Source organism: Marmota monax, unplaced genomic scaffold, assembly GCF_021218885.2.
Source record: "Marmota monax isolate L192 unplaced genomic scaffold, Marmota_monax_Labrador192_F-V1.1 WCK01_AAM20220418_F8-fsc00069, whole genome shotgun sequence".
Classification (NCBI taxonomy): domain Eukaryota; kingdom Metazoa; phylum Chordata; class Mammalia; order Rodentia; family Sciuridae; genus Marmota; species Marmota monax.
In genome coordinates this window covers 2,218,002-2,234,244 of record NW_026695243.1, presented here as the reverse complement: position 1 = coordinate 2,234,244, position 16,243 = coordinate 2,218,002, and the positions used below count along the sequence as shown (strand labels likewise).

General features: G+C 33.1%; 1 protein-coding gene across 4 annotated transcripts in view; it reads left to right on the top strand.

Annotated features, from left to right (window-relative positions):
* Positions 1-16,243, top strand: part of Invs (inversin) — a 163,665-nt gene that overhangs the window by 25,610 nt on the left and 121,812 nt on the right. The gene's annotated exons all lie outside the window — the stretch shown is intronic.

Sequence of the window (16,243 nt, the reverse complement as noted above, 5' to 3'; positions counted from 1 at the left end):
TTCGTTTGGTATTTGTTAATTGATTAGTAGAATTATACAATAGGCAGATAAGAAACCACAAATACCTGATTCTTAGGCTTCATGTTTTCTGCAAACAGTCTTTAAACTGTGAATACTAAAGCACAGTTATCTATTAGTGACTGTATTCTCTTAACCAGTTTTCCCAAACAATAGAATTTGTTCTATGATCTCATGTTTAGTGGGGCGGTGGGGTTGGGGGGGGTGGGGGGGAAGGAAACAAAATTTATATGAGTAAACTACGTTACAAATCTATGTATAGGGAAAAAAGAAAAACTAAAAGGAAATACACAAAATGTTAAAAGTGGTTAGGTTTAAATACTGGAAGAAATAAATGTGAATTTTTGTACTTTTCCCTGCTTAAATTTTTTTTTAATCCTTATTTTTTAGTTGTAGTTGAACACAATATCTTTATTTTATTTATTTATGTTTATGTGGTGCTGAGGATCGAACCCAGGGCCTCTCACGTGCGAGGCAAGCATTCTACCGCTGAGCCACAACCCCAGCCCTCCCTGCTTAAATTTACTTACTTAATTAATATTACTTTTACATTTCAAGATGTAATTTCTCTTGAGATTAGCATTGGGGGCATAAATAAATTTATTTATTCTGTATTTTCAAGTTTTTTTTTTTTAATTTTTTTTATTGGTTGTTCAAAACATTATAAAGCTCTTGACATATCATATTTCATACATTAGATTCAAGTTGGTTATGAACTCCCAATTTTACTTACCCCAAATACAGATTGCAGAATCACATCGGTTACACATCCACATTTTTACATAATGCCCTATTAGTAACTGTTGTATTCTGCTACCTTTCCTATCCTCTACCATCCCCCCTCCCTCCCCTCCCATCTTCTCTCTCTACCCCATCCACTAAAAAATCTAAATTATATTGCTGATAGCAATAATTTCAAGATTTTATAGACATTGTCAAAAGATCAGATTTTGAAAGGTTAAACACATTAAAAAGAGAAAATGGGAAAATTCTAAATTTAACTTAAAAACTTACCTGAAAATAATTTTTCTCTCCTTAAAATTTTGGTGAATAAGATATTTTTTCACTGCATGGTATTTTTCTTTTTATTATTTTAGATGTCTATATTTTGGGGATAAAAAGCAATAAAAATGAGCTGGATCCATCAGAAACTGTTAGTTATTTCCCATTTAATAAATGTGATCAGATAGAACTGATTAATTGAGGGGTTAGAAAATATCTTTTCATTAGTTGAATGCATATAAAAGAGGCTGACATTAAGATATACTACTGAATATTCTAGTTATGTGCTCTTATCAGTTAGGTCTGTCAGGTTTTTTCCAAAGTTATTTTTACTGAATTTGCTTTTCATTATAGTAATTTTTTTTAATGGCCCTCATTTTCAATCTCAGTGTAACTACTGCTAAAGTATTTATAACCTTTCACCTAGGCTTGTCAACTGGTAAATTATTCACTCAGGGAAAGTAACTGCATTTAACATGTTATCATAAAAAAATAAACAGTTCAGATTGAGACTAGCCCCAGTCTTAAAATTTCGATACCCTTTAGATTCTTCATTTTGATTCATACATGTATAAAATTCAACTTCAAAAATGTAGGTTGGAAGAACTTAATATCAAGTAGATTATGTTGGGCAAAAATGAGGATTTATCTTGATGATCCAACATCATGACATCTTTGTAAGAATTAATATGACAAAATGGTTGAGAAAAGGGGTGTGTACAACCAGATATCTTAGCTGTAAATCTCTTTATAAGATGTAGTACATTGTTTTCTGTTTCCATTTTTAATTTTTTAAATTATGGGTGTTTTATACTGTCAAAGGATAAATAGAATTATAATTTATATGAAACCTGTTACTTTGGAGTTTTTGATAATTACACATCTCCCCCTTTTTTTCTGTTGCTGTTCTTTTTTCTATACTTGACAAAAGAAGTAATATGTCTTTAATTGATACTAGTGCTAAGTAGAATTTCCAAAACAAGAATGATAATACCTTTTTAGTACTGTGCTCTGCCTGATTAAACCTGGTGTTGTTTTGGTTTTATACTTAATAAGAAATCAGAAGTAATATAGAACAGGCAGGAATAAAACAATAAATAATATATAATGATTTTCAAAGAATAGCCAGAGATGATATGTCCCAGGTCTGCTTCTGAGCAGACACAAATACAACTTCTCTTTAGAGTAAACAACTTTACCTTAAGTTTCCAGGAATAGCTTATGTTAAAATAAACATGATCTCACAATGAAAGATCACCAAACACATAAGGAAGTAATCTACCGTGAATGAGAGTCAGCAGAAACAATAGATTAGTCTGTGAAAAAAATCAAATATTGACATTATTAAAGTCACAATATAAAATAACCACTGATGGAATGTTTAAAGAAACCAACAGAAAAATGAGAAACCAACAAAAGACTTTCATCACTAGTTTTTAGTTCAGCCATGACTGTTTATTTTGGACGTGCTTTCCAGAAATATCAATAAGAACTGAGCAACATACCCACACTGTTTGAATGCATTGAGAATAAGCAGCATAGGCATAATCTTAGAAACTATAACTCTTCGGAGAAGGAGAGCATATTAGTAGAGTACCAAATTCATCTCTGCTTTTTCCTAAAAGGCACTTTCCAGACTGGAATGCAAAATAGTATAACCCTAACAGTCTTTCTAGGTTGAATACACCAAGATAGAGTTTGAAGCTACTAGTGCCTGGAACTTGAAGAGCAAAAATTGTGAAGCAGAGGGAACTGCAGAGTAGGAGCCCAAAAATCTGGATACAAATTCCTTACTGGTCATCAACAGATTGCCAAACTATTCTTGTGTAGGGTGGGGCCCTAAGAAACCCAGCAGTAAACAACAGCTGGGAAACTGAAGAACTGAGCAGAGATTGTTTTAAAATTATCTACATTTTATTTCACTACTTTTAATACATAACACACTGATTTTTTGCATAGGGATACATTCTTATTTTAACACATAGGGATAACTACTTTTGCCAGCTCAAGTTCATTAATTTTCAGCAATGTAGCAGTATTTCCAGCTGAATGCTGGTGCCAAGCTTTTGTACTATGCACTCTTTGTGCATTTTTGTTTGTTTGTTTTATGAAAGGTCCTGGCTATTAAGGAGCCATTTAGGAAATTTGAAAATAAAAATAAAAATCCTATTGTCAGAATAGCTTATGAGGATTAGTATGGCAACCACAGCTTCTTTGTAAAAGGAGGAAAATGGAGGTGTATTGAAAACTATTGTAGTTCAAACTAATAGAAAGGAGAAATTGGATCTAAGAGATATATTATAGAGGTATAAATATTGATTCAACAAGTATTTGCCAAATGTATTCTATGTAGTCATGATTATGTACTGAGAGAGAATATGATAAAATGAATCACCTAAGTCTTCTATGGATAGATGCCCACAGTACTGATTCCCTATTAAAGTTCATTTCCATTTGTTTAATGAATCTTTCTGATATGTTGGATATTAAGTATTCTGATCAAGTATTGTCTATCCTACTTAATTCTGGTATTTGTGAACTCAGAAGTATGATATTATTTAATCATCAATATTTATGTATATGTGTATATGTTCATTTACTCAGCATAGGTTAAAAATACTATTTAACAGATACTATGTTGGAATATAAAGATGAAAGACATGATTCTTAAAGTTGGCCCATGTGCCTTATAAGTATTTTTGTAAAATATCAACAGTCATAGTATGTAAATATTCATTGTTATTACTAACCTGTGAAGAGCAACCATTCTCACGTTAGTTATTATGTTTTTATTTTTTGTGATAATTTTGTAAGCAGAATTTTATAAGACTTTCTGTGAACTTAGTTTCTTGACAAATAACTTATATGTCTCAATTTCATTTATAAATGGAATATATTTAACCCTATGTTCTAAATAAAAGTGACAGATTCTTATATTTAAAGTATTTCATTTGTTGAAGGAACATACTCACTCTCCAAGAATGTTATCGACATTATTGCTATTAATCATACTGTGATATAGGTACAAACAGCAGATTACTCTTTAGGGATTAGCAGATGGCAGAGATATAAAGTCCTGAACTCTCAACAGGACTGCAAAAGAGTATAACCCTAACAGTCTTACTAGGCTGAACAATGGTAAAGTTTAAAGCTACTAGTGGCTAGAACATGAAGAGCAAAATTCTAGAGCAGAGGTATTTTGACAAGAATATAAATTGGTACATTATCTGGAAAACTGATAAATATATCTACTAAAGCCAAATACGTGCACACAGATACAAACATAAGTCCTGGTGATACCTAGGAGAAATTAGTGCCTCTTTCCATCAAAAGACATGTATGAAAATGATAGATTTATTTATAATAGCAAACATTCAATCCATGTGGTTTGGTTGGTTTATTTTGTGATGCTTAGGATTGAACCCAGGAGCTTAAACATGCTAGGCCAGTGCTATATCATGAGCTATATTCCCATCCCCAATATTTTAATTCCTAATTCAAACAACCTAAATACCTATTAGCAGGTTAATGATGGAAATAAATTATAATATATTCCCAATACATAATTAGAAAGAATTAACTACTGATATATTCAACTCCCATGAGTGAACTGCATAGACATTATGTTGACTGAAAGAAATCAGACACTTTTTTATTTACATTTTACTTCTTTGAATTTCAAGAATAGACAAAACAAAGCTATGATGATTCAAATCAGATTCATGATTACCTAAGGAATGGGTAATGACTAAGAAGTGATATGAGGAAGTTTTCGAGGGTACTGAAAATGTTCCACATCTTGATCTGTATGGTGGCTACTTAAAAATTTATCAATCTGTATTCTTAAGATTTATATATTTTACTGTGCATATGTTCTACCATATAAATTATTATTAAAAATGATAAAATGTTAGAACTTGGTAACCATTATTTCTTTGTAGAATAAGGGAGAATGGAAGGAAAAATGGGTCTTGGCCTGGGTTCTCACACACTCGGGTCACAACTCCCCAACCTTAGCCTGAGCAGCTATATGAAAGCCCTGTACCCATGCTCTAATTCAAGGATTCTCAAATTTGGACATGCACCAGGATCACTTGACGGTTTTATTAAAACAGAATGTAGAGCCTACCTCCAGTGTTTTTAATTCAGTAGAGCTGGTGTAGGGCCAGATAATTGCTTAATCTGACAAGGTTCCAAGTGAAGATGATGATGCAATTAACACCCCTTGAGAATCACACTATTTGCTTTTGTATGTTTTTTCCCATTTTCCATGTAATTGACCTCTTACCCTCTTCTTACCCTAACCTCTTAAGACTAATGGCTATTTTGAGTGGTATTCTATTTTTGATGATATTATTTATCAAGGTAGGTTATCCTAGTTAAGGAACAATTTTGAGAGGAAGTCATTGAGTTCACTTGTGAACAATTTGAATTTTAGGATCCTGTGGGACATCTTGGTAGTAATGACTAGCATGAGTTTTAATATACCAGTTTTAATCTCCAAAGTAGGGTCTGAGCTGCAGTTATTAGTGCATATAAAGTGTGGTGTGTAGATGGGAACAAGGTCATAAATTTAAAAACACCAACATTCAAGGTTCAAGGAAAATAAACTTTCAAAGGAGACAATAAAAAAAGGAGAAGAACCATATCAGAATGGTGTTATAAAGCCAAAGGGACGCACTTCTAGCAGAAGAGGACCCATTTCTGTTTCATCTTTATAATAGGATTTAAAGAATTCCTTTTTCGCACTTCCTGCTTAGCATTGTTTTTGCTATTCTGGGTCGTTTATTTTTCCATATGAATTTCATGATTGCTTTCTCTATTTCTACAAGAAATGCCGTTGGGATTTTGATTGGCATTGTATTAAACCTATAGAGAACTTTTGGTAATATCGCCATTTTGATGATGTTAGTTCTGCCTATCCATGAACAGGGTATATTTTTCCATCTTCTAAGATCTTCTTCTATTTCTCTCTTTAGGGTTCTGTAGTTTTCATTGTATAAGTCTTTCACCTCTTTTGTTAGGTTGATTCCCAAGTATTCTATTTTTTTAGAAGATATTGTGAATGGAGTGGTTCTCCTCATTTCCATTTCAGAGGATTTGTCGCTGATATACAGGAATGCCTTTGATTTATGCGTGTTGATTTTAAATCCTGCCACTTTGCTGAATTCATTTATTAGCTCTAATAGTTTCTTTGTAGACCCTTTTGGGTCTGCTAGGTATAGAATCATGTCATCTGCAAATAGTGATAATTTAAGTTCTTCTTTTCCTATTTTGATGCCTTTAATTTCTTTCGTCTGTCTAATTGCTCTGGCCAGTGTTTCGAGAACTATGTTGAACAGAAGTGGTGAGAGAGGGCATCCCTGTCTTGTTCCCGATTTTAGAGGGAATGCCTTCAATTTTTCTCCATTCAGAATGATGCTAGCCTGAGGCTTAGCATAGATTGCTTTTACAATATTGAGGTATGTTCCTGTTATCCCTAGTTTTTCTAGAGTTTTGAACATAAAGGGATGCTGTACTTTGTCGAATGCTTTTTCCGCATCTATCGAGATGATCATATGGTTCTTATTTTTAAGTCTATTGATGTGGTGAATAACATTTATTGATTTCCGTATATTGAACCAGCCTTGCATCCCAGGGATGAATCCTACTTGATCATGGTGCACAATTTTTTTGATATGTTTTTGTATCCGATTCGCCAGAATTTTATTGAGGATTTTTGCATCTAGGTTCATTAGAGATATTGGTCTGTAGTTTTCTTTCTTTGAAGTGTCTTTGTCTGGTTTAGGTATCAGGGTGATGTTAGCTTCGTAGAATGAATTTGGAAGTTCTCCCTCTTTTTCTATTTCCTGAAGTAGCTTGAAAAGTATTGGTATTAGTTCCTCTTTAAAGGTTTTGTAAAACTCTGCTGTATACCCATCCGGTCCTGGGCTTTTCTTAGTTGGTAGTCTTTTGATGGTTTCTTCTATTTCCTCAATTGATATTGGTCTGTTTAGGTTGTCTATATCCTCCTGACTCAATCTGGGCAGATCATATGACTTAAGAAATTTATCGATGCCTTCACTATCTTCTAATTTATTGGAGTATAAGGATCCAAAATAATTTTTGATTATCTTCTGTATATCTGAAGTGTCTGTTGTGATATTGCCTTTTTCATCCCGTATGCTAGTAATTTGAGTTCTCTTATGAAGTCAAACAACAACAAGTGCTGGCGAGGATGTGGGGAAAAGGGTACACTTGTACATTGCTGGTGGGACTGCAAATTGGTGCAGCCAATTTGGAAAGCAGTATGGAGATTTCTTGGAAAGCTGGGAACGGAGCCACCATTTGACCCAGCTATTCCCCTTCTTGGTCTATTCCCTAAAGACCTAAAAAGAGCATGCTACAGGGACACTGCTACATCGATGTTCATAGCAGCACAATTCACAATAGCAAGACTGTGGAATCAACCTAGATGCCCTTCAATAGATGTATGGATAAAAAAAATGTGGCATTTATACACAATGGAGTATTACTCTGCATTAAAAAATGACAAAATCATAGAATTTACAGGGAAATGGATGGCATTAGAGCAGATTATGCTAAGTGAAGCTAGCCAATCCCTAAAAAACAAATGCCAAATGTCTTCTTTGATATAAGGAGAGTAACTAAGAACAGAGTAGGGTCGAAGAGCATGAGAAGAAGATTAACATTAAACAGGGATGAGAGGTGGGAGGGAAAGGGAGAGAGAAGGGAAATTGCATGGAAATGGAAGGAGACCCTCAGAGTCAAATGAATGTCAGTAGAGGGGGCAGAGAGAGAAGAGGGGAGGGGAGGGGAGGGGAGGGGGGATAGTAGAGGATAGGAAAGGCAGCAGAACACAACAGACACTAGTATGGCAATATGTAAATCAATGGATGTGTAACTGATGTGATTCTGCAATCTGTACATGGGGTAAAAATGGGAGCTCATAACCCACTTGAATCAAAGTGTGAAATATGATATATCAAGAACTATGTAATGTTTTGAACAACCAACAATAAAAAATTAAAAAAAAATTAAAAAAAAATAAAAAAATGAGTAGATGAATTAAAAAAAAAAGAACTATGTAATGTTTTGAACAGCCAACAATAAAAAATTAAAAAAAAAAAGAATTCCTTTTACATTCAGTGGTTCAGTAAATATTTCTTGGATTAATGAATGGACATAGATGCGGTAAGAATTGAAAAGCTTCCTTTGGATTTTTTAGTTAGAAAGTGACCTTACCAAGAGCAATGGTATTAGTGGATACAGTAACTAGCTATCACTGTTCAGGAACCAGAAAAAAGGATACGAGTAGAGTTAAAATGTATTCCTCTTTAAAGATAAGAATGAGCGATAAAGTAATGGAGTTATTGATCCAAAGGAGTTTTAAGATGAGAGATTATGTATATGGAAAGTTTTAATAAATAATAATGTCAGGAACCTTATCCCATGTAACCATCACCCAGCTTCAATAATTATTAATTCATAGCCTTGTTCCAACTGTACACTACAACTAGACCATTTTAAAGTCAATCACAGACATGCATAAATATTTCAGTGTGTATATAAAAAGAGAAAATATGTTTTATATATCCTCATATAACCATTGTACCAAAAAATAAATTCACAATAATTCTTCAATATCATTAAATATCTAATCAGTGTTCACATTTTCCTGATTGTGTCTTAAGGGTTTTTTTTAAGTTAATTTATTCAAATCTGGACCTAAACATTGCATTTGTGTGGTCTTTTAAGACTCCTGCAGTCTAACAATTAGATGAGAGATATTATTAACACGTTTGAATACTGAGGAAAAGAAGATCCCCAAAATTCCAGAGGAGGAGTGTGGATGACTGATGGATCAAAAGGGGAAGAGGGGACAAAAAGGACCCAAAGTCGCTTAGACATTAGAATGTTTGTTCAATGAATGAATAGAAATGCACCTAGAATGTATCTGAATACAGTTTACAATTACATTGGAAATTATTCTCAGTTTACAAATGGGAAGAGAGGAGCTCTAGATTTCATTTTTGAAAGCCTATAGAGGGAGATGTTTTGGCGCTGAAGAAGAGGCTATTACATAGGAAAGTTCGGCTTCTATTCAACCAATCCCTGTCAAGGAAGATGAGAGAAACCTGAGGGATATAGGAGACCTCTGCTGCCCCACTCCCGTATTCCAGACTCAACACCCCTGATTCCATTAAACCCTCAAATTTAGGTTACAGGAACAAAAGAGATGAGAAAGTTGATGTTTAAGGATAACTTAGCTTTTTATTGGATGATAAGGACCTATTAATTTTGGGATGTCTGCAGAGTCAATATAGCATAATTAAAAAGAAAATAGTATCTGAGATTATGACTTATATTCCATTCATATTCAAGGGATCTGGAACCACTAAATGTCACTGTTTAACTTTTTAAGACTCTGTAAAATGGGGATCCTATTACTAACCTACCTACCTCATAGAATTGTGAATATTAAAAAAAATGAGAAATATGATATGTCAAGAGGTTTGTAATGTTTTGAACAACTAATAAATAAATAAATAAATAAAAATAAAAAATAAAGTCAGCCTCAGTGGCTTACTGAGGCCCTAAGCAACTCAGTGAGGCCCTGTCTCTATGTAAAATATAATAAAAGGCTGGGGATATGGCTAAAAAAAATAAAAATTTAAAAAAAAAATGAAACACTGTGTTAACATGTGTGCCAGAGACTATGGAAAGCAAGTAAATTATGCATAGTATTTACAAGTGCATATGAGTATAAAACATTATCCATAGACTATATGTCTTGCAAATATAGGTATTTTTCCAATGACATTTGGAAGTTGATATGATTAATGAAACATATTTCATTTAAAATTGTCATTGAATTCAATTCAATTGAATTCAATTCTTGTATTTTTTTCAGTCAACTGACAAATACCAAAAGTAAACATACTAATACTAATGGGTTTTTTCCCATTTTTAAACTTTCCTAAGAATTTAAAAGACTAAGATATACCCTAATAATATATATGAATGAACTGCTTTATTTATGAATAACTTAATTGGGAGTAACAAATAGGTTTGACTCATCTAGTGACATTAACCTTTATTAATGAAGTTTTTCACTTTAATATACATAACTTATTATACATTTAATCCTTTTTTTTACCTTGGCTCAAAACATTAGATGTGAGTTGAAGAAACATTATTATAAACTTAAGTCATTAATGTTACTATGTCAGGTTCTTACTCCTTCTAGACCTGTCATTTGCCCAAATGAATCTTTTTTAAATCCAAAGAGATGCATATAGTCTTCAGTCCTAGTTAGGTACTAAAGAAATTCTAACAGTAAAATTTTATAGATCTTGATTTAGATTTTACATGATATTTTTCTTTGTCTAAACATTATTTATCCAAATCAAAGCAAACAAAATTATCTAGGAAGAAACATCTTTTACAACGTATTTTGCAGTTTTGTTTTATATTACAAGATACAGAACATGATTTGTTATGTTCAGTGTTTTCACTTTGTTTTAATAAAGTACAGTGTGACCTAATTTACCTGAGCTTACTCTTTTCTCAATATTTATACTTCCTTATTTCTCTGATTAATTTATTGACCATTTATTCCTTTTAGAATTTTCTCTTGACCTGATGATGCTGTAGTAATTCATTTTTCCCTACCCCTCTGACAGTCCATTCATTTCCTTTAGTTTACACCTCCTCTTTAACTCCCAGAAGCTCTGCCCCCAAGATAATAATCTCTATATAAATTCCACTCTCCTGAAGTTTCATCTGTTTTCATAATTTCCAGCTATTGTTTCCTCATATCTTTATAGCTCTCACCCTTCTTCCTAATTCCAGACTTGTATTTCTGGTTTCTTCTAGAAATCTCTAAGTGGGTATCTTTCCAAAATTTTTAATTTCAATATATCTGAACATGACCTTTCCCTTTTACCTATAACCAGCCATTCCATCTGATTTTCAAAAATAACTTATTGAAGTAAAATTCCCACAACACAAAATTAACCTTTATGGGGTTAGATACCAGGGATTAAACTCAGAGACTTTCAACCACTGAGCCACATCAGCAGCCCTATTTTACATTTTATTTAGAGATAGGGTCTTACTGAGTTGTTTAGCACCTCCCCTTTTTTGAGGCTGGCTTTGAACTTGTGATCCTCCTGCCTCAGCCTCCCCAGCTGCAGGGATTACAGGCATGCACCATCATACCTCGCTAAAATTTACCATTTTAAAGTAAACAATTCATGGGGGTAGTTAGTACATTCATATTATATTTATATTTGCCCTATGTTGTTGTAAGTTAAATTTGTTACATTTATATGTGCATCCAACACCTCCCTTTAGTCCCAAAGCATTTCCATTACTCTAAAATAAAACCTCTTACCATTAAACAGTTTCTCCCCATTTCCATCTTTTCTCAATCCTTGGCAATCACCAGTATGCATTCCCTCTATGGATTTATCTATTATATGTATTTTATGTAAGCAAAATCATATATGATTTTGTGTCTGGCTTTTTTCACTTGGCATAATGTTCTTTCAGGTTATCTATCACATGTATCATCACTTCATTCTTTTTATTGGTATTATCTATTGTATGCACATAGCACCATTCGCTTATCCATTCATCCATATGGACATTTGGACTGTTTGTACTTTTTGCTACTGTAAATAGTGCTGCTATGAACATGCATAGACATGTGCTTGGGTAACCTTTCAATTTACCCAGAAGATTGTGCTTTGTCAATTTATGATATGATGTTGTCTTGGCCACCTATGTTTAGAAACTGCATGGCACATAGTAAGTGCTAAATATATATTGGTTAAATGTATTTGTTAAATCGATGTGTTGCATGAGTTATTATCACTCTTTCTCTTATACCTCTTTTTTATAATCACTTGTTAACTCTGAATTATAGCCCTAGCTCTGCCACTAACTGGTTTGCATAAACTTAGGCAAAAATAACCTCTGTATGCTTGGTTTTTTCCTCTGTAAAATTAAGTTTTTAAACCACAAACATAAGCAACATCATAAAACAACCTGAGAGCTGGAGTTGTAGCTCAGTGGTAAAGTGCATGCTTAGCATGCTCTCTGCCCCAGGTTCAATTCCCAGTACCAAAAAAAGGCTGGGGGGAAGCAACCTGGAAAAGACATTTTAACTTACAACAATATAGGGCAAATATAAATTGCATCTTAAAATTGAAAAGAAAGATTAGCAACATGAGAGAAGAATCAGCAGAAAAGTCACATTAAAAGAAATTCAAATTATTCTCAAGCAATGAAAATATGTTCAATTCTGTCTATAAAAGAAATACAGATTAAAACTATGCCAAGACAATTTTTCCCACCTGTCAACTCACTGTGTAGGGCTATGGATAAGTACTCTCATCTAGTGCTGTATAAACTGAAAATGCAATTGCCCTTTGACCCATTTCTAATCATTTATCCTAGTGATAAACATGCACAAATAAGAAATCATGTATGTAGAATTTTGTTGGGACGGGGGCAGGGGGGACTAGAGATTGAACCTAGAAGTACTCTGCCACAAAACCTACACCATTAGCCCTTTTTAGTTTTTATTTTGAAACAGGGACTCTCTAAGTTTCTGAGAGTATCCTCAAACTTGTGATCCTCTTGCCTGAGTCTCCTGAGTCACTGGGATTCCAGGTGTTCACCACCACACCAGGATGTGGAAGATTATTTATGACAGCAGTATTTACAAAAACAAGATTGGAAACAACCAAAATCCCATCAATAAGAAACTGTTTTTTTTTTTTTAAGTGGTACATTTATACAATGGAACACTATGGAACTGGAAAAAGAATGATGACAATGAGATCTAACTAATAAATGGGAACTATCTCCAAGGTGTATTGTAAAGTGAATAGATTTGGGGTAAAATAATTTATAAATTGCAAAGAAAACATAACATTTTAGAAACAAAACACCAAAAAAGGTTAAAGATATAAAAGCTTTTTAAAGACAAATAAAAAACTAATCAAAGTTTTTAGCTCATGATGAGGGTAGAAGAAGGAATGAGGGAGAGGGGCAAAAGTGGGGAAATGTTTTTACTATGCACCTTTTTATATCATTTTTATTTTTGAACCATGTGAATGCATTTTATGCAAAAAAATTAGGTAAAAATTAATTGTTAAAATTAGGACAGAAATGGGTTAAAAGAAATAATTATGTTTGTACAAGACTGGGAAAGGGCAGAAAATTCCAAGGGAAAAAGATACATGAGATAACTGTAAGTTTACAAAGATATACTGCCATAGATATACATGGCAACTTGTTCTAACATAAAGAAAAATAATTTAATTGTGAAACAACAATTTAAACAGCAGAAACATAACTAAAGTATTAGCACAGGACAAGAATAAGGCAATGCAAGTTTAGTATAGTACATTAAAATGAAAAGATTTCAATTAAAACTATCATTTAAAGCTGCAAAATTATTTTAAGTAGAGAATATATTTTACAAATACCCACCATTTTTTATACATTCTCAATCTTACCTCAGTGTTGTTTTTTTTTGAGGTGGGGGGCAGTACTGGAGATTGAACCCAGTATACTTTACCACTGAGCCACACCCCAGCTCTTTTTTAATTTCTTCTTTATTTTTTTTGAAACAGGATCTTACTAAATTGCCCTGTGATCCTCCTGCCTTAGCCTCCTAAATCAATGGGATTGCAGGCATGTGCTACTATGTCCAGCATCACCTCATCCTTTCTATGTAACCAACACATATATATCCCATCCATGTCAAGAAAGTTCTTTATTATCTTGGTGACTTACATGGCATAAGTTATACCTGAAAACATCCTTAAATCTGAAATTTGACTGTTATGTAGATGAGCTGATATTATTAAAGTGACAGTAGGGTTTAGAATTATCATAATCTGTTTCAAGATTAATAAGACTATCATATATTTAAAATTATCATCTTTTTTAAACTTTTGATGTAGTGAAAAATTAGTTTGTGCCATTACTCATCCCTTTTGCTTTAGTTAAACATTTTTAGTGGCTACTACTCAGCTTCTCCATGGCTGTATTCACTCATTAGTCCATTTTAAAACAATTTAATAACTACTCACTCTACACAAATGTAGAGCCAATGAATATCTGAATAGTAAACAGTTAGTGATATTTCATGAGGCTTTGGCTATTGGTATGCCTCTACAAGAAGGCACCAAAAGACATTTTTGATGTCTTCCTTGCTTAGAAATATGAGAAAATCAGCACAGGAAACCTTTATGCCCTGCAATCTTAATGATCTCTCAAGAAATCTGTAGATGGAGATGGGTGATATTAGACAACCCTTGGTTTTACCCCATTTGATTTCAACCCTAGCTAGAGTTTTCTATTTTTTTTTTTCCAGGCAGGGAGAAAATTCTGTTCTAAAGAATCTGCTTCTTTATATTTCAGCTTCTGGGGTTTGTAAACCAGCATTGTCCCTTCCACATATTTAGAAACTATCACTAAACTTGTCCTCTTATTTTCCAGTTTAGAAACTGTTTTCAGATATTTAGGATTTACATTCAAGTTAGTGTTCCAATCAAAACTGGAGTTGTTCTGCTTTAAACAAATCCAATAATTGAAACTAAAACCTGTCAGTCCTTTTAACAGTTTGATTATAGTTCATGTGCTTCTACTTGCAGGGATAAAATTTATAGTTACAAGGAACAACATATCAACACATCTTGATTGAAATCATTATTTTGAATTTTTCTACCATGATTCTAACATTTTTTAAAAGCCTTCCTTTAACTTACAGTAGCTTCATAGCAGAAGAGTTGTTTAAAATCTATTTTCTATATAATTAAACTGAGGTATAATTTGATTAAGTTCTTTGAGGCCTCTTTGGTCACTTATTCCAAGTCAGAAATTACCTTGTTTTTCTGATTCCCAACTCAGTGCTGCTGATGTAGCTACACAGAAAGAAAACTTCCCTATTTTCCTGAAGCTTTACATTCTCATACTTCTGTTCCTTTTGGCCAATAGTCATTTCCAAATCCAGTTTTCCTGTCAAACCGCTAAAGAAATTCCAATAGGTTACTTTCTCATACACCAGATTCAGGATTTGAACTAAAAGCTGCTGCTTTTAATTCCAGTGTTTATTTTTTGTTTGTTTGTTTGCTTTTGTCATCATACCTCTCAAACACAGCATGATTTAAAGATTGTTTTAAAATCTACATGGCTTGTAGAATTTCATTTTAAACAATCATATTTTCTACAGTCATATTTATTTCTAATCATTTTATCTCTTCATTGACCCCCACTCTTATCAAGGCATGACAATACAAGTATATGCTTTCCATGAATAGATTCAGAGATCCCCACAAGTCTACATTCCCATGGAAACCAATCAAAAACTAAAAGAAAAAAAAAAAGAGTATATATTGAATTTCCCTGAGACCTACAGCTTGTTTTTCATTAGACTCATGCTGATTTCTTTTAAACTCTGGGCACAGGGCCAGCGAATATTTTTATGGCTGGTAAAAAGGAACTTCAGATCCATTTACTTTCATTTAACCTTTTAAAAATTAATTTTGTATATAACATCAATTCCAAAGAAAATGTGAGCATTAATTTTCTAATTATCTTCTTATGTCATAGGACCATAATTTTTCATGTAATTTTCTTTTCTTGCTTTTTTCCTACTTATATTTTACTGTTCACAAAAGGGTAAAAGGGAATCTGGGGACTTATTATTACTATAGTATGAATATTGTCCACCCTGGCCACAACATTTTACCTATGACCAATCATAGGACTCTTTGTACCTTCTTTGGCTGTTAAGCTTTATAAGTTCCAAATGATCACTTACAAATATAGTAACAGATAACTCAAAACACCAAAGTAAGAAGGATGAAGAGAGTCATTTGGGTGTAGAGGGCAGGTTATAATTTTATTTATTTATTTATTTAGGTGCTGAAATTGAACCCAAGGCCTTGTGAATGCTAGGCAAGTAGCACCACCACTGAGCCACATTCTCAGCTCAAGTTGTAATTTTAAATGAAGCAATCAAAATAGTCTGTATCAAAATATTTACAGCAAGAGTTGAGTAAGGTGGGGAAGTTAGCCTTATGAACATTTGAGCAAAGATCATTTGTTCCAGGCAAAAGAAACTGTCAGAACAAAGGCCTTTAAATGGAAGCATGCCTAGAATGTTTCAGGAATAGCAAGAAAGCTAGTATCAATTAAC